The 15737-nt window shown below is 66.5% G+C and overlaps 6 non-coding genes across 6 annotated transcripts; all 6 read right to left on the reverse strand.

Moving 5' to 3' along the window:
* Positions 1-1057: 1057 nt before the first annotated feature.
* LOC132415548 (5S ribosomal RNA) lies at positions 1058-1176 on the reverse strand. The gene has a single exon (XR_009517278.1). It is a non-coding gene; the product is annotated as a 5S ribosomal RNA (ribosomal RNA).
* Positions 1177-3876: 2700 nt separating this feature from the next.
* On the reverse strand, positions 3877-3995 carry LOC132415549 (5S ribosomal RNA). Its single transcript, XR_009517279.1, has one exon. It is a non-coding gene; the product is annotated as a 5S ribosomal RNA (ribosomal RNA).
* Positions 3996-6695: 2700 nt separating this feature from the next.
* On the reverse strand, positions 6696-6814 carry LOC132415561 (5S ribosomal RNA). The gene has a single exon (XR_009517290.1). It is a non-coding gene; the product is annotated as a 5S ribosomal RNA (ribosomal RNA).
* A 2700-nt stretch (positions 6815-9514) lies between these two features.
* LOC132415550 (5S ribosomal RNA) lies at positions 9515-9633 on the reverse strand. The gene has a single exon (XR_009517280.1). It is a non-coding gene; the product is annotated as a 5S ribosomal RNA (ribosomal RNA).
* A 2699-nt stretch (positions 9634-12332) lies between these two features.
* LOC132415551 (5S ribosomal RNA) lies at positions 12333-12451 on the reverse strand. Its single transcript, XR_009517281.1, has one exon. It is a non-coding gene; the product is annotated as a 5S ribosomal RNA (ribosomal RNA).
* Positions 12452-15150: 2699 nt separating this feature from the next.
* On the reverse strand, positions 15151-15269 carry LOC132415562 (5S ribosomal RNA). Its single transcript, XR_009517291.1, has one exon. It is a non-coding gene; the product is annotated as a 5S ribosomal RNA (ribosomal RNA).
* Positions 15270-15737: the final 468 nt, after the last annotated feature.

A 15737-nucleotide genomic window follows, 5' to 3' on the forward strand; every position in this document is an offset into this window, starting at 1 on the left:
AGGCCCAGTGAAGGGCATGAAGAAGGCTGAGGCTCTGGACTCCAGCCAGGCCTTCAGCAGGCCTCTGAGGCCAAGGTCTTCCTAGCCTCAAGAGGGGCCAAGAGACGCAATGTGTCATTTGAACAAGTGAGTCAGCGGGCGGTGAGCGAATGAATGACCGCTCGAGGGGATGTATGCCGGCCACCGGGCCCTGTTTGACTGTCCAGGCTCAGCTTACCTGACCCTGGTTACCAGGGAATGCCACTCTGGGCCCACCTTTTCATCCCCCTCCCTCACTGTGACCTCACCCCCTGCCCCATTATGACCCAGTCTGGCTCCCAGTTAAAACTGGAGGGCAGAGGGCCCAGGCAGTCCTGGGACCAACGGCCATGGGTGAGCGAAACTACTACCGAGCCGAGCCATTCACTGGCCCCATCCCCAGGAAATGCCAGGAGCAAGGATACTCAATTCTTCTGATCCCGGTCAGCTTCATCTTGCTCAACGTGGGGATCAACGTGGTGACTATGGTCAGGGCAGGATCTGTGCAGCGCGGTTGGGGGAGCCCTGGGGTCTTGAAGGGGCTGAGGTGGGAGGGCTGCTGGGGTGTGACCGGACAAGGGTTGGATTTCAGGGCTCACCCTGCTCCCGGCCTCCCCCCTCCCCTTCTTCCCTCAACTCTGGAGGCATCTGAAGAGATTCTTGCGGGCACTTTTCAATCGTATTTTCCACAAAGGTGAGTGGGCGCCGGCGTGGGTTCAGGGGATGTGGGCCTGTCCCCTTTCTTCTATCCCTGCCTTGATTCTCAGCCCCTCAGGAACCCAGGCCCTGACCCATCTCGCCTTTCCCCACAGACAAGCAAGCCAGCTGTGTAGGCAGCCATCGCATGTGCATGCGCTGCTCCGTGGATCCCAAGAACCTGTGCTCAAGAGTTTCTTCCCGCTTCTGCCATCGCCCAAGCTTCCCGCTCGGGCAGGCAAACCACCTTGACTACTGCCTGCAGCGGGGCCCGGCGGGGGCGGAGCCGGCGGCCCCCGCCGCGGGCCAGTAAAGGAGAAGGCGGGCGGAGCGGGAGGCAAAAAGCCTACAGCACCCGGTATTCCCAGGCGGTCTCCCATCCAAGTACTAACCAGGCCCGACCCTGCTTAGCTTCCGAGATCAGACGAGATCGGGCGCGTTCAGGGTGGTATGGCCGTAGACGGGGGCGGGGGCCGCGGGCTGCCTCTTGAGCCGCAGTTTCGCTGGCGCTGGCGCCTTAACGCCAGCCTGGCGGCCGGCCCGCCCCGGCAGGGCCCCCTCGCCCGCCCAGGCAGGGGGAACGGAGGTCTCGGGTATCGGGCGGCGGCGGAGGGTTTGGCGACCACCTCCCAGCCCAGGGCGGCCGTGACCCGGCAAACCCTTCCGCGCTTGGCGCCCCGCCCAAGATCCCGCACGTCGCTCACAGGGACGTGGCCCCGGAGGCTTCAGGGCCCGGGGCCCGCGGTCCCTTGGGCATCGGCCCTGCCCGCCCACGCGGCGCTAGGCGCAGCCCGGCCGCAGCCCGGGCCGGCCCTCCTGCCCGACAGCAGCTGGCCCGAAGCCACTGGGAGCCACCATTGAGTCGCCACGGCCCCTCAGCCCCGGCAAGGCCACCCCTGCCCCACACCCCCCGCCGAGCTCAGGACCCCGGCCCTGGTGGCCGGCAGGCCCGGGGAAGCGGCCCCTGCCCTCGATCCCGCTCCCGCACCCGGCCGCGGTGACACGCCAGAGGGGCGGGGTGGGGGGGGGTGGGCTTTTGTCGGAGGGAGCTGTGGAGGGACACACCGGCACACAGGTGGCGGCGCCGGGGCTGGGCGCCGGTGGGGGCGGCCAGGTGCAGGTCGAGGGGCTCGCGGGCCGAAAGGACGGCAGCTGGGCCCGCGGCGGAGTCTGGGTCTGGAGGGCTCTGAGCCTCCATCCGCTCTGGTGCCTCGGGGCTACCGGCCCGAAGCCTGGTAGCGCGACACCCCACCGGCCCACAGACGTAGCCTCCCCAGCTGTGCTCACAGCGAGTCCAACCGCAGCCTGCACCCCTCCACGGGACACTTGGATTACTCCCGCGATCCCCACGAGGTGCGGCACCCGGCGGCCGAATGGGCTGAGATCTTGCCCTTGCGGCGCCCCGTGGCCACCTCCGCCTCCCTCACGGTACTGGCCGAGGCCTCGGACCAGCGGGCCCCGGCTCCCAGCTCAGCGCTGCTCCTCCGCCCCTCTCACCTCCTGCCCGACGTCCAGGCTACCGAGCACCCTCCACCCCCGCCCACCTTCATGCCACTCAGCCGGAACCCAGGAGGCAATGCCAACTACCAGGTGTATGACAGTCTGGTGCTGAAGCGGCAACCGCAGGAGGACCAAGCGCGGGCCAACTCGCTGCTACCTTCCACCTCGGCCTCCAGGCCCTCTCTGCACGGGAGCCAGACTGGGAAAATGAACTTACCAGCAGCAAATGGGGGCGGGGGCAGGGGCAGGGGGCGGCAGGGCATGGAGAGAGGAATAAAGAGCGCCAGAGTCCAGGAAACATTGGTGGTCTGTGGCTTGGAAGCGCCACTCCTTCTGCCAGCCTGGGTCCCTGCGCTTGGCTTCCTGCAATAAGAAGCCAGTGTCCCCTTCTTGGCCTGAGGGTCCCTTTGGTTTAGTGGCCACAGTTCTGCCAGCAGGCCCCTCCTGGTCCTATACCATGCACTAAGTACATCTGCAGCTGCAGACTCCAAACCCCTGGTCTCTGGGCACCTCCTCTGTGTCTCAGCTGTCCCTGTCCACAGAGCGCCTCATACAAGAAGTTGCTTCCAAACTGGGAGGTTCCACATCTGGGCAGGTCCAGCTCCAGGCCCAGTGAAGGGCATGAAGAAGGCTGAGGCTCTGGACTCCAGCCAGGCCTTCAGCAGGCCTCTGAGGCCCAGGTCTTCCTAGTCTCAAGAGGGGCCAAGAGACGCAATGTGTCATTTGAACAAGTGAGTCAGTGGGCGGTGAGCGAATGAATGACCGCTCGAGGGGATGTATGCCGGCCACCGGGCCCCGTTTGACTGTCCAGGCTCAGCTTACCTGACCCTGGTTACCAGGGAATGCCACTCTGGGCCCTCCTTTTCATCCCCCTCCCTCACTGTGACCTCACCACCTGCCCCATTATGACCCAGTCTGGCTCCCAGTTAAAACTGGAGGGCAGGGGGCCCAGGCAGTCCTGGGACCAACGGCCATGGGTGAGCGAAACTACTACCGAGCCGAGCCGTTCACTGGCCCCATCCCCAGGAAATGCCAGGAGCAAGGATACTCAATTCTTCTGATCCCGGTCAGCTTCATCTTGCTCAACGTGGGGATCAACGTGGTGACTATGGTCAGGGCAGGATCTGTGCAGCGCGGTTGGGGGAGCCCTGGGGTCTTGAAGGGGCTGAGGTGGGAGGGCTGCTGGGGTGTGACCGGACAAGGGTTGGATTTCAGGGCTCACCCTGCTCCCGGCCTCCCCCCTCCCCTTCTTCCCTCAACTCTGGAGGCATCTGAAGAGATTCTTGCGGGCACTTTTCAATCGTATTTTCCACAAAGGTGAGTGGGCGCCGGCGTGGGTTCAGGGGATGTGGGCCTGTCCCGTTTCTTCTATCCCTGCCTTGATTCTCAGCCCCTCAGGAACCCAGGCCCTGACCCATCTCGCCTTTCCCCACAGACAAGCAAGCCAGCTGTGTAGGCAGCCATCGCATGTGCATGCGCTGCTCCGTGGATCCCAAGAACCTGTGCTCAAGAGTTTCTTCCCGCTTCTGCCATCGCCCAAGCTTCCCGCTCGGGCAGGCAAACCACCTTGACTACTGCCTGCAGCGGGGCCCGGCGGGGGCGGAGCCGGCGGCCCCCGCCGCGGGCCAGTAAAGGAGAAGGCGGGCGGAGCGGGAGGCAAAAAGCCTACAGCACCCGGTATTCCCAGGCGGTCTCCCATCCAAGTACTAACCAGGCCCGACCCTGCTTAGCTTCCGAGATCAGACGAGATCGGGCGCGTTCAGGGTGGTATGGCCGTAGACGGGGGCGGGGGCCGCGGGCTGCCTCTTGAGCCGCAGTTTCGCTGGCGCTGGCGCCTTAACGCCAGCCTGGCGGCCGGCCCGCCCCGGCAGGGCCCCCTCGCCCGCCCAGGCAGGGGGAACGGAGGTCTCGGGTATCGGGCGGCGGCGGAGGGTTTGGCGACCACCTCCCAGCCCAGGGCGGCCGTGACCCGGCAAACCCTTCCGCGCTTGGCGCCCCGCCCAAGATCCCGCACGTCGCTCACAGGGACGTGGCCCCGGAGGCTTCAGGGCCCGGGGCCCGCGGTCCCTTGGGCATCGGCCCTGCCCGCCCACGCGGCGCTAGGCGCAGCCCGGCCGCAGCCCGGGCCGGCCCTCCTGCCCGACAGCAGCTGGCCCGAAGCCACTGGGAGCCACCATTGAGTCGCCACGGCCCCTCAGCCCCGGCAAGGCCACCCCTGCCCCACACCCCCCGCCGAGCTCAGGACCCCGGCCCTGGTGGCCGGCAGGCCCGGGGAAGCGGCCCCTGCCCTCGATCCCGCTCCCGCACCCGGCCGCGGTGACACGCCAGAGGGGCGGGGTGGGGGGGGGTGGGCTTTTGTCGGAGGGAGCTGTGGAGGGACACACCGGCACACAGGTGGCGGCGCCGGGGCTGGGCGCCGGTGGGGGCGGCCAGGTGCAGGTCGAGGGGCTCGCGGGCCGAAAGGACGGCAGCTGGGCCCGCGGCGGAGTCTGGGTCTGGAGGGCTCTGAGCCTCCATCCGCTCTGGTGCCTCGGGGCTACCGGCCCGAAGCCTGGTAGCGCGACACCCCACCGGCCCACAGACGTAGCCTCCCCAGCTGTGCTCACAGCGAGTCCAACCGCAGCCTGCACCCCTCCACGGGACACTTGGATTACTCCCGCGATCCCCACGAGGTGCGGCACCCGGCGGCCGAATGGGCTGAGATCCTGCCCTTGCGGCGCCCCGTGGCCACCTCCGCCTCCCTCACGGTACTGGCCGAGGCCTCGGACCAGCGGGCCCCGGCTCCCAGCTCAGCGCTGCTCCTCCGCCCCTCTCACCTCCTGCCCGACGTCCAGGCTACCGAGCACCCTCCACCCCCGCCCACCTTCATGCCACTCAGCCGGAACCCAGGAGGCAATGCCAACTACCAGGTGTATGACAGTCTGGTGCTGAAGCGGCAACCGCAGGAGGACCAAGCGCGGGCCAACTCGCTGCTACCTTCCACCTCGGCCTCCAGGCCCTCTCTGCACGGGAGCCAGACTGGGAAAATGAACTTACCAGCAGCAAATGGGGGCGGGGGCAGGGGCAGGGGGCGGCAGGGCATGGAGAGAGGAATAAAGAGCGCCAGAGTCCAGGAAACATTGGTGGTCTGTGGCTTGGAAGCGCCACTCCTTCTGCCAGCCTGGGTCCCTGCGCTTGGCTTCCTGCAATAAGAAGCCAGTGTCCCCTTCTTGGCCTGAGGGTCCCTTTGGTTTAGTGGCCACAGTTCTGCCAGCAGGCCCCTCCTGGTCCTATACCATGCACTAAGTACATCTGCAGCTGCAGACTCCAAACCCCTGGTCTCTGGGCACCTCCTCTGTGTCTCAGCTGTCCCTGTCCACAGAGAGCCTCATACAAGAAGTTGCTTCCAAACTGGGAGGTTCCACATCTGGGCAGGTCCAGCTCCAGGCCCAGTGAAGGGCATGAAGAAGGCTGAGGCTCTGGACTCCAGCCAGGCCTTCAGCAGGCCTCTGAGGCCCAGGTCTTCCTAGTCTCAAGAGGGGCCAAGAGACGCAATGTGTCATTTGAACAAGTGAGTCAGTGGGCGGTGAGCGAATGAATGACCGCTCGAGGGGATGTATGCCGGCCACCGGGCCCCGTTTGACTGTCCAGGCTCAGCTTACCTGACCCTGGTTACCAGGGAATGCCACTCTGGGCCCTCCTTTTCATCCCCCTCCCTCACTGTGACCTCACCACCTGCCCCATTATGACCCAGTCTGGCTCCCAGTTAAAACTGGAGGGCAGGGGGCCCAGGCAGTCCTGGGACCAACGGCCATGGGTGAGCGAAACTACTACCGAGCCGAGCCATTCACTGGCCCCATCCCCAGGAAATGCCAGGAGCAAGGATACTCAATTCTTCTGATCCCGGTCAGCTTCATCTTGCTCAACGTGGGGATCAACGTGGTGACTATGGTCAGGGCAGGATCTGTGCAGCGCGGTTGGGGGAGCCCTGGGGTCTTGAAGGGGCTGAGGTGGGAGGGCTGCTGGGGTGTGACCGGACAAGGGTTGGATTTCAGGGCTCACCCTGCTCCCGGCCTCCCCCCTCCCCTTCTTCCCTCAACTCTGGAGGCATCTGAAGAGATTCTTGCGGGCACTTTTCAATCGTATTTTCCACAAAGGTGAGTGGGCGCCGGCGTGGGTTCAGGGGATGTGGGCCTGTCCCCTTTCTTCTATCCCTGCCTTGATTCTCAGCCCCTCAGGAACCCAGGCCCTGACCCATCTCGCCTTTCCCCACAGACAAGCAAGCCAGCTGTGTAGGCAGCCATCGCATGTGCATGCGCTGCTCCGTGGATCCCAAGAACCTGTGCTCAAGAGTTTCTTCCCGCTTCTGCCATCGCCCAAGCTTCCCACTCGGGCAGGCAAACCACCTTGACTACTGCCTGCAGCGGGGCCCGGCGGGAGCGGAGCCGGCGGCCCCCGCCGCGGGCCAGTAAAGGAAAAGGCGGGCGGAGCGGGAGGCAAAAAGCCTACAGCACCCGGTATTCCCAGGCGGTCTCCCATCCAAGTACTAACCAGGCCCGACCCTGCTTAGCTTCCGAGATCAGACGAGATAGGGCGCGTTCAGGGTGGTATGGCCGTAGACGGGGGTGGGGGCCGCGGGCTGCCCCTTGAGCCGCAGTTTCGCTGGCGCTGGCGCCTTAACGCCAGCCTGGCGGCCGGCCCGCCCCGGCAGGGCCCCCTCGCCCGCCCAGGCAGGGGGAACGGAGGTCTCGGGTATCGGGCGGCGGCGGAGGGTTTGGCGACCACCTCCCAGCCCAGGGCGGCCGTGACCCGGCAAGCCCTTCGGCGCTTGGCGCCCCGCCCAAGATCCCGCACGTCGCCCACAGGGACGTGGCCCCGGAGGCTTCAGGGCCCGGGGCCCGCGGTCCCTTGGGCATCGGCCCTGCCCGCCCACGCGGCGCTAGGCGCAGCCCGGCCGCAGCCCGGGCCGGCCCTCCTGCCCGACAGCAGCTGGCCCGAAGCCACTGGGAGCCACCATTGAGTCGCCACGGCCCCTCAGCCCCGGCAAGGCCACCCTTGCCCCCACAGCCCCCGCCGAGCTCAGGACCCCGCCCCTGGTGGCCGGCAGGCCCGGGGAAGCGGCCCCTGCCCTCGATCCCGCTCCCGCACCCGGCCGCGGTGACACGCCAGAGGGGCGGGGTGGGGGTGTTGGGCTTTTGTAGGAGGGAGCTGTGGAGGGACACACCGGCACACAGGTGGCGGCGCCGGGGCTGGGCGCCGGTGGGGGCTGCCAGGTGCAGGTCGAGGGGCTCGCGGGCCGAAAGGACGGCAGCTGGGCCCGCGGCGGAGTCTGGGTCTGGAGGGCTCTGAGCCTCCATCCGCTCTGGTGCCTCGGGGCTACCGGCCCGAAGCCTGGTAGCGCGACACCCCACCGGCCCACAGACGTAGCCTCCCCAGCTGTGCTCACAGCGAGTCCAACCGCAGCCTGCACCCCTCCACGGGACACTTGGATTACTCCCGCGATCCCCACGAGGTGCGGCACCCGGCGGCCGAATGGGCTGAGATCCTGCCCTTGCGGCGCCCCGTGGCCACCTCCGCCTCCCTCACGGTACTGGCCGAGGCCTCGGACCAGCGGGCCCCGGCTCCCAGCTCAGCGCTGCTCCTCCGCCCCTCTCACCTCCTGCCCGACGTCCAGGCTACCGAGCACCCTCCACCCCCGCCCACCTTCATGCCACTCAGCCGGAACCCAGGAGGCAATGCCAACTACCAGGTGTATGACAGTCTGGTGCTGAAGCGGCAACCGCAGGAGGACCAAGCGCGGGCCAACTCGCTGCTACCTTCCACCTCAGCCTCCAGGCCCTCTCTGCACGGGAGCCAGACTGGGAAAATGAACTTACCAGCAGCAAATGGGGGCGGGGGCAGGGGCAGGGGGCGGCAGGGCATGGAGAGAGGAATAAAGAGCGCCAGAGTCCAGGAAACATTGGTGGTCTGTGGCTTGGAAGCGCCACTCCTTCTGCCAGCCTGGGTCCCTGCGCTTGGCTTCCTGCAATAAGAAGCCAGTGTCCCCTTCTTGGCCTGAGGGTCCCTTTGGTTTAGTGGCCACAGTTCTGCCAGCAGGCCCCTCCTGGTCCTATACCATGCACTAAGTACATCTGCAGCTGCAGACTCCAAACCCCTGGTCTCTGGGCACCTCCTCTGTGTCTCAGCTGTCCCTGTCCACAGAGAGCCTCATACAAGAAGTTGCTTCCAAACTGGGAGGTTCCACATCTGGGCAGGTCCAGCTCCAGGCCCAGTGAAGGGCATGAAGAAGGCTGAGGCTCTGGACTCCAGCCAGGCCTTCAGCAGGCCTCTGAGGCCCAGGTCTTCCTAGTCTCAAGAGGGGCCAAGAGACGCAATGTGTCATTTGAACAAGTGAGTCAGTGGGCGGTGAGCGAATGAATGACCGCTCGAGGGGATGTATGCCGGCCACCGGGCCCCGTTTGACTGTCCAGGCTCAGCTTACCTGACCCTGGTTACCAGGGAATGCCACTCTGGGCCCTCCTTTTCATCCCCCTCCCTCACTGTGACCTCACCACCTGCCCCATTATGACCCAGTCTGGCTCCCAGTTAAAACTGGAGGGCAGGGGGCCCAGGCAGTCCTGGGACCAACGGCCATGGGTGAGCGAAACTACTACCGAGCCGAGCCGTTCACTGGCCCCATCCCCAGGAAATGCCAGGAGCAAGGATACTCAATTCTTCTGATCCCGGTCAGCTTCATCTTGCTCAACGTGGGGATCAACGTGGTGACTATGGTCAGGGCAGGATCTGTGCAGCGCGGTTGGGGGAGCCCTGGGGTCTTGAAGGGGCTGAGGTGGGAGGGCTGCTGGGGTGTGACCGGACAAGGGTTGGATTTCAGGGCTCACCCTGCTCCCGGCCTCCCCCCTCCCCTTCTTCCCTCAACTCTGGAGGCATCTGAAGAGATTCTTGCGGGCACTTTTCAATCGTATTTTCCACAAAGGTGAGTGGGCGCCGGCGTGGGTTCAGGGGATGTGGGCCTGTCCCCTTTCTTCTATCCCTGCCTTGATTCTCAGCCCCTCAGGAACCCAGGCCCTGACCCATCTCGCCTTTCCCCACAGACAAGCAAGCCAGCTGTGTAGGCAGCCATCGCATGTGCATGCGCTGCTCCGTGGATCCCAAGAACCTGTGCTCAAGAGTTTCTTCCCGCTTCTGCCATCGCCCAAGCTTCCCGCTCGGGCAGGCAAACCACCTTGACTACTGCCTGCAGCGGGGCCCGGCGGGGGCGGAGCCGGCGGCCCCCGCCGCGGGCCAGTAAAGGAGAAGGCGGGCGGAGCGGGAGGCAAAAAGCCTACAGCACCCGGTATTCCCAGGCGGTCTCCCATCCAAGTACTAACCAGGCCCGACCCTGCTTAGCTTCCGAGATCAGACGAGATCGGGCGCGTTCAGGGTGGTATGGCCGTAGACGGGGGTGGGGGCCGCGGGCTGCCTCTTGAGCCGCAGTTTCGCTGGCGCTGGCGCCTTAACGCCAGCCTGGCGGCCGGCCCGCCCCGGCAGGGCCCCCTCGCCCGCCCACTCAGGGGGAACGGAGGTCTCGGGTATCGGGCGGCGGCGGAGGGTTTGGCGACCACCTCCCAGCCCAGGGCGGCCGTGACCCGGCAAACCCTTCCGCGCTTGGCGCCCCGCCCAAGATCCCGCACGTCGCTCACAGGGACGTGGCCCCGGAGGCTTCAGGGCCCGGGGCCCGCGGTCCCTTGGGCATCGGCCCTGCCCGCCCACGCGGCGCTAGGCGCAGCCCGGCCGCAGCCCGGGCCGGCCCTCCTGCCTGACAGCAGCTGGCCCGAAGCCACTGGGAGCCACCATTGAGTCGCCACGGCCCCTCAGCCCCGGCAAGGCCACCCCTGCCCCACACCCCCCGCCGAGCTCAGGACCCCGCCCCTGGTGGCCGGCAGGCCCGGGGAAGCGGCCCCTGCCCTCGATCCCGCTCCCGCACCCGGCCGCGGTGACACGCCAGAGGGGCGGGGTGGGGGGGGTGGACTTTTGTCGGAGGGAGCTGTGGAGGGACACACCAGCACACAGGTGGCGGCGCCGGGGCTGGGCGCCGGTGGGGGCGGCCAGCTGCAGGTCGAGGGGCTTGCGGGCCGAAAGGACGGCAGCTGGGCCCGCGGCGGAGTCTGGGTCTGGAGGGCTCTGAGCCTCCATCCGCTCTGGTGCCTCGGGGCTACCGGCCCGAAGCCTGGTAGCGCGACACCCCACCGGCCCACAGACGTAGCCTCCCCAGCTGTGCTCACAGCGAGTCCAACCGCAGCCTGCACCCCTCCACGGGACACTTGGATTACTCCCGCGATCCCCACGAGGTGCGGCACCCGGCGGCTGAATGGGCTGAGATCTTGCCCTTGCGGCGCCCCGTGGCCACCTCCGCCTCCCTCACGGTACTGGCCGAGGCCTCGGACCAGCGGGCCCCGGCTCCCAGCTCAGCGCTGCTCCTCCGCCCCTCTCACCTCCTGCCCGACGTCCAGGCTACCGAGCACCCTCCACCCCCGCCCACCTTCATGCCACTCAGCCGGAACCCAGGAGGCAATGCCAACTACCAGGTGTATGACAGTCTGGTGCTGAAGCGGCAACCGCAGGAGGACCAAGCGCGGGCCAACTCGCTGCTACCTTCCACCTCGGCCTCCAGGCCCTCTCTGCACGGGAGCCAGACTGGGAAAATGAACTTACCAGCAGCAAATGGGGGCGGGGGCAGGGGCAGGGGGCGGCAGGGCATGGAGAGAGGAATAAAGAGCGCCAGAGTCCAGGAAACATTGGTGGTCTGTGGCTTGGAAGCGCCACTCCTTCTGCCAGCCTGGGTCCCTGCGCTTGGCTTCCTGCAATAAGAAGCCAGTGTCCCCTTCTTGGCCTGAGGGTCCCTTTGGTTTAGTGGCCACAGTTCTGCCAGCAGGCCCCTCCTGGTCCTATACCATGCACTAAGTACATCTGCAGCTGCAGACTCCAAACCCCTGGTCTCTGGGCACCTCCTCTGTGTCTCAGCTGTCCCTGTCCACAGAGAGCCTCATACAAGAAGTTGCTTCCAAACTGGGAGGTTCCACATCTGGGCAGGTCCAGCTCCAGGCCCAGTGAAGGGCATGAAGAAGGCTGAGGCTCTGGACTCCAGCCAGGCCTTCAGCAGGCCTCTGAGGCCCAGGTCTTCCTAGTCTCAAGAGGGGCCAAGAGACGCAATGTGTCATTTGAACAAGTGAGTCAGTGGGCGGTGAGCGAATGAATGACCGCTCGAGGGGATGTATGCCGGCCACCGGGCCCCGTTTGACTGTCCAGGCTCAGCTTACCTGACCCTGGTTACCAGGGAATGCCACTCTGGGCCCTCCTTTTCATCCCCCTCCCTCACTGTGACCTCACCACCTGCCCCATTATGACCCAGTCTGGCTCCCAGTTAAAACTGGAGGGCAGGGGGCCCAGGCAGTCCTGGGACCAACGGCCATGGGTGAGCGAAACTACTACCGAGCCGAGCCGTTCACTGGCCCCATCCCCAGGAAATGCCAGGAGCAAGGATACTCAATTCTTCTGATCCCGGTCAGCTTCATCTTGCTCAACGTGGGGATCAACGTGGTGACTATGGTCAGGGCAGGATCTGTGCAGCGCGGTTGGGGGAGCCCTGGGGTCTTGAAGGGGCTGAGGTGGGAGGGCTGCTGGGGTGTGACCGGACAAGGGTTGGATTTCAGGGCTCACCCTGCTCCCGGCCTCCCCCCTCCCCTTCTTCCCTCAACTCTGGAGGCATCTGAAGAGATTCTTGCGGGCACTTTTCAATCGTATTTTCCACAAAGGTGAGTGGGCGCCGGCGTGGGTTCAGGGGATGTGGGCCTGTCCCGTTTCTTCTATCCCTGCCTTGATTCTCAGCCCCTCAGGAACCGAGGCCCTGACCCATCTCGCCTTTCCCCACAGACAAGCAAGCCAGCTGTGTAGGCAGCCATCGCATGTGCATGCGCTGCTCCGTGGATCCCAAGAACCTGTGCTCAAGAGTTTCTTCCCGCTTCTGCCATCGCCCAAGCTTCCCGCTCGGGCAGGCAAACCACCTTGACTACTGCCTGCAGCGGGGCCCGGCGGGGGCGGAGCCGGCGGCCCCCGCCGCGGGCCAGTAAAGGAGAAGGCGGGCGGAGCGGGAGGCAAAAAGCCTACAGCACCCGGTATTCCCAGGCGGTCTCCCATCCAAGTACTAACCAGGCCCGACCCTGCTTAGCTTCCGAGATCAGACGAGATCGGGCGCGTTCAGGGTGGTATGGCCGTAGACGGGGGCGGGGGCCGCGGGCTGCCTCTTGAGCCGCAGTTTCGCTGGCGCTGGCGCCTTAACGCCAGCCTGGCGGCCGGCCCGCCCCGGCAGGGCCCCCTCGCCCGCCCAGGCAGGGGGAACGGAGGTCTCGGGTATCGGGCGGCGGCGGAGGGTTTGGCGACCACCTCCCAGCCCAGGGCGGCCGTGACCCGGCAAACCCTTCCGCGCTTGGCGCCCCGCCCAAGATCCCGCACGTCGCTCACAGGGACGTGGCCCCGGAGGCTTCAGGGCCCGGGGCCCGCGGTCCCTTGGGCATCGGCCCTGCCCGCCCACGCGGCGCTAGGCGCAGCCCGGCCGCAGCCCGGGCCGGCCCTCCTGCCCGACAGCAGCTGGCCCGAAGCCACTGGGAGCCACCATTGAGTCGCCACGGCCCCTCAGCCCCGGCAAGGCCACCCCTGCCCCACACCCCCCGCCGAGCTCAGGACCCCGCCCCTGGTGGCCGGCAGGCCCGGGCAAGCGGCCCCTGCCCTCGATCCCGCTCCCGCACCCGGCCGCGGGGACACGCCAGAGGGGCGGGGTGGGGGGGGGTGGGCTTTTGTCGGAGGGAGCTGTGGAGGGACACACCGGCACACAGGTGGCGGCGCCGGGGCTGGGCGCCGGTGGGGGCGGCCAGGTGCAGGTCGAGGGGCTCGCGGGCCGAAAGGACGGCAGCTGGGCCCGCGGCGGAGTCTGGGTCTGGAGGGCTCTGAGCCTCCATCCGCTCTGGTGCCTCGGGGCTACCGGCCCGAAGCCTGGTAGCACGACACCCCACCGGCCCACAGACGTAGCCTCCCCAGCTGTGCTCACAGCGAGTCCAACCGCAGCCTGCACCCCTCCACGGGACACTTGGATTACTCCCGCGATCCCCACGAGGTGCGGCACCCGGCGGCCGAATGGGCTGAGATCCTGCCCTTGCGGCGCCCCGTGGCCACCTCCGCCTCCCTCACGGTACTGGCCGAGGCCTCGGACCAGCGGGCCCCGGCTCCCAGCTCAGCGCTGCTCCTCCGCCCCTCTCACCTCCTGCCCGACGTCCAGGCTACCGAGCACCCTCCACCCCCGCCCACCTTCATGCCACTCAGCCGGAACCCAGGAGGCAATGCCAACTACCAGGTGTATGACAGTCTGGTGCTGAAGCGGCAACCGCAGGAGGACCAAGCGCGGGCCAACTCGCTGCTACCTTCCACCTCGGCCTCCAGGCCCTCTCTGCACGGGAGCCAGACTGGGAAAATGAACTTACCAGCAGCAAATGGGGGCGGGGGCAGGGGCAGGGGGCGGCAGGGCATGGAGAGAGGAATAAAGAGCGCCAGAGTCCAGGAAACATTGGTGGTCTGTGGCTTGGAAGCGCCACTCCTTCTGCCAGCCTGGGTCCCTGCGCTTGGCTTCCTGCAATAAGAAGCCAGTGTCCCCTTCTTGGCCTGAGGGTCCCTTTGGTTTAGTGGCCACAGTTCTGCCAGCAGGCCCCTCCTGGTCCTATACCATGCACTAAGTACATCTGCAGCTGCAGACTCCAAACCCCTGGTCTCTGGGCACCTCCTCTGTGTCTCAGCTGTCCCTGTCCACAGAGAGCCTCATACAAGAAGTTGCTTCCAAACTGGGAGGTTCCACATCTGGGCAGGTCCAGCTCCAGGCCCAGTGAAGGGCATGAAGAAGGCTGAGGCTCTGGACTCCAGCCAGGCCTTCAGCAGGCCTCTGAGGCCCAGGTCTTCCTAGTCTCAAGAGGGGCCAAGAGACGCAATGTGTCATTTGAACAAGTGAGTCAGTGGGCGGTGAGCGAATGAATGACCGCTCGAGGGGATGTATGCCGGCCACCGGGCCCCGTTTGACTGTCCAGGCTCAGCTTACCTGACCCTGGTTACCAGGGAATGCCACTCTGGGCCCTCCTTTTCATCCCCCTCCCTCACTGTGACCTCACCACCTGCCCCATTATGACCCAGTCTGGCTCCCAGTTAAAACTGGAGGGCGGGGGCCCAGGCAGTCCTGGGACCAACGGCCATGGGTGAGCGAAACTACTACCGAGCCGAGCCGTTCACTGGCCCCATCCCCAGGAAATGCCAGGAGCAAGGATACTCAATTCTTCTGATCCCGGTCAGCTTCATCTTGCTCAACGTGGGGATCAACGTGGTGACTATGGTCAGGGCAGGATCTGTGCAGCGCGGTTGGGGGAGCCCTGGGGTCTTGAAGGGGCTGAGGTGGGAGGGCTGCTGGGGTGTGACCGGACAAGGGTTGGATTTCAGGGCTCACCCTGCTCCCGGCCTGCCCCCTCCCCTTCTTCCCTCAACTCTGGAGGCATCTGAAGAGATTCTTGCGGGCACTTTTCAATCGTATTTTCCACAAAGGTGAGTGGGCGCCGGCGTGGGTTCAGGGGATGTGGGCCTGTCCCCTTTCTTCTATCCCTGCCTTGATTCTCAGCCCCTCAGGAACCCAGGCCCTGACCCATCTCGCCTTTCCCCACAGACAAGCAAGCCAGCTGTGTAGGCAGCCATCGCATGTGCATGCGCTGCTCCGTGGATCCCAAGAACCTGTGCTCAAGAGTTTCTTCCCGCTTCTGCCATCGCCCAAGCTTCCCGCTCGGGCAGGCAAACCACCTTGACTACTGCCTGCAGCGGGGCCCGGCGGGGGCGGAGCCGGCGGCCCCCGCCGCGGGCCAGTAAAGGAGAAGGCGGGCGGAGCGGGAGGCAAAAAGCCTACAGCACCCGGTATTCCCAGGCGGTCTCCCATCCAAGTACTAACCAGGCCCGACCCTGCTTAGCTTCCGAGATCAGACGAGATAGGGCGCGTTCAGGGTGGTATGGCCGTAGACGGGGGCGGGGGCCGCGGGCTGCCTCTTGAGCCGCAGTTTCGCTGGCGCTGGCGCCTTAACGCCAGCCTGGCGGCCGGCCCGCCCCGGCAGGGCCCCCTCGCCCGCCCAGGCAGGGGGAACGGAGGTCTCGGGTATCGGGCGGCGGCGGAGGGTTTGGCGACCACCTCCCAGCCCAGGGCGGCCGTGACCCGGCAAGCCCTTCGGCGCTTGGCGCCCCGCCCAAGATCCCGCACGTCGCCCACAGGGACGTGGCCCCGGAGGCTTCAGGGCCCGGGGCCCGCGGTCCCTTGGGCATCGGCCCTGCCCGCCCACGCGGCGCTAGGAGCAGCCCGGCCGCAGCCCGGGCCGGCCCTCCTGCCCGACAGCAGCTGGCCCGAAGCCACTGGGAGCCACCATTGAGTCGCCACGGCCCCTCAGCCCCGGCAAGGCCACCCCTGCCCCACACCCCCCGCCGAGCTCAGGACCCCG

Source organism: Delphinus delphis, chromosome 19, assembly GCF_949987515.2.
Source record: "Delphinus delphis chromosome 19, mDelDel1.2, whole genome shotgun sequence".
Taxonomy (NCBI): Eukaryota; Metazoa; Chordata; class Mammalia; order Artiodactyla; family Delphinidae; genus Delphinus; species Delphinus delphis.